This window comes from Physeter macrocephalus, chromosome 21 (genome assembly GCF_002837175.3).
Source record: "Physeter macrocephalus isolate SW-GA chromosome 21, ASM283717v5, whole genome shotgun sequence".
Classification (NCBI taxonomy): Eukaryota; Metazoa; Chordata; class Mammalia; order Artiodactyla; family Physeteridae; genus Physeter; species Physeter macrocephalus.
This window is the reverse complement of record NC_041234.1, coordinates 42674108-42676629: the sequence shown is the minus strand read 5'-3', so window position 1 is coordinate 42676629 and position 2522 is coordinate 42674108.

Genomic DNA, 2522 nt, shown 5'->3' with positions numbered 1-2522 from the left:
TATGTTTTCCTCTAAGGGTTTGATAGTGTCTGGCCTTACATTTAGGTCTTTAACCCATTTTGAGTTTATTCTTGTGTGTGGTGTTAGGGAGTGTTCTAATTTCATACTTTTACATGTAGCTGACATGACTCTTTTTGAATTATGGTTTTCTCAGTGTATATATATGCCCAGTAGTGAGATTGCTGGGTCGTATGCTAGTTCTATTTTTAGTTTTTAAGGAACCTCCATACTGTTCTCCATAGTGGCTGTATCAATTTACATTCCCATCAACTGTGCAAGAAGGTTCCCTTTTCTCCACACCCTCTCCAGCATTTATTGTTTGTAGAATTTTTGAAGACGGCAATTCTGACCGGTGTGAGGTGATATCTCATTGTAGTTTTGATTTGCATTTCTCTAATCATTAATGATGTTGCACATTCTTTCATGTGTTTGCTGGCAATCTTTATATCTTCTTTAGAGAAATATCTATTTAGGTCTTCTGCCCATTTTGGATTGGGTTGTTTTTTTTTTTTTTTGATATTGAGCTGCATGAGCTGCTTGTAAATTTTGGAGATTAGTCCTTTGTCAGTTGCTTCATTTGCAAATATTTTCTCCCATTCTGAGGGTTGTCTTTTGGTCTTGTTAATGGTTTCCTTTGCTGTGCAAAAGCTTTTAAGTTTCATTAGGTCCCATTTGCTTATTTTTCTTTTTATTTACATTTCCCTAGGAGGTTGGTCAAAAGGGATCTTGCTGTGATTTATTTCAAAGAATATGGTATATCTCTCAATGTGTTTGTATCATCTTTAATTTCTTTCATGAGTGTCTTATAAGTTTCTGCATACAGGTCTTTTGTCACCCTACATAGGTTTATTCCTAGATATTTTATTCTTTTTGTTGCAATGGTAAATGGAATTGTTTTCTTAATTTCACTTTCAGATTTTTCATCATTAGTGTATAGGAATGCAAGAGATTCCTGTGCATTAATTTTGTATCCTGCTACTTTACCAAATTCATTGATTAGCTCTAGTGGTTTTCTGGTAGCATCTTTACGTTTCTCTATGTATACATCATGTCATCTGCAAACAGTGACAGTTTACTTCTTCTTTTCCAATTTGTATTCCTTTTATTTCTTTTTCTTCTCTGATTGCTATGGCTAGGACTTCCAAAACTATGTTGAATAAGAGTGGTGAGAGTGTACATCCTTGTCCTGTCCCTGATCTTAGAGGAAATGCTTTCAGTTTTACACCATTGAGAACGATGTTTGCTGTGGGTTTGTCATATATGGCCTTTATTATGTTGAGGTAGGTTCCCTCTATGCCCACTTTCTGGAGAGTTTTTATCATAAATCGGTGTTGAATTTTGTCAAAAGCTTTCTCTGCATCTATTGAGATGATCCTGTGGTTTTTATTCTTCAAATTTGTTAATATGGTGTATCACATTGATAGATTTGCATTTATTGAAGAATCCTTGCATCCCTGGGATAAATCACACTTGATCATGTTGTATGATCATTTTAATGTGCTGTTGGATTCTATTAGCTAGTATTTTGTTGAGGATTTTTGCATCTACATTCATCAGTGATATTGGTCTGTAATTTTCTTTTTTTTTTAGTATCTTTGTCTGGTTTTGGTATCTGGGTGATGGTGGCCTCATAGAATGACTTTGGGAGTGTTCCTTCCTCTGCAATTTTTTGGAAGAGTTTGAGAAGGATAGGTGTTAGCTCTTCTCTAAATGTTTGATAGAATCCATCTGTGAAGCCATCTGGTCCTGGACTTTTGTTTGTTGGAAGATTTTTAATCACAGTTTCAATTTCATTACTTGTGCTTGGTCTGTTCATATTAAGGTTGTGCATTTCTAAGAATTTGTCCATTTCTTCCAGGTTGTCCATTTTATTGGCATATACTTGCTTGTAGTAATCTCTCTTGATCCTTTGTATTTCTGCAGTGTCAGTTGTTTCTTCTCCTTTTTCATTTCTAATTCTATTGATTTGAGTCTTCTCCCTTTTTTCCTTGATGAGTCTGCCTAATTTTTTATCAATTTTGTTTATCTTCTCAAAGAACCAGCTTTTAGTTTTATTGATCTTTGCTATCGTCTCCTTCATTTCTTTTTCACTTATTTCTGATCTGAACTTTAAGATCGCTTTCCTTCTGCTAACTTTGGGATTTTTTGTTGTTCTTCTTCTTTCTCGAATTGCTTTAGGTGTAAGGTTAGGCTGTTCATTTGAGATGTTTATTGTTTCTTGAGGTAGGATTGTATTGCTATAAACTTCCCTCTTAGAACTGCTTTTGCTGCATCCCATCGGTTTTGGATTGTCATGTTTTCATTACCATCTATCTCTAGGTACTTTTTGATTTCCTCTTTGATTGCTTCAGTGATCTCTTGGTTATTTAGTAACGTATTGTTTAGCCTCCATGTGTTTTTGTTTTTTACTTTTCTTTCCCTGTAATTCATTTCTAATCTCATACTGTTGTGGTCAGAAAAGATGCTTGATATGATTTAAATTTTCTTAAATTTACTGTGGCTTGATTTGTGACCCAAGATGT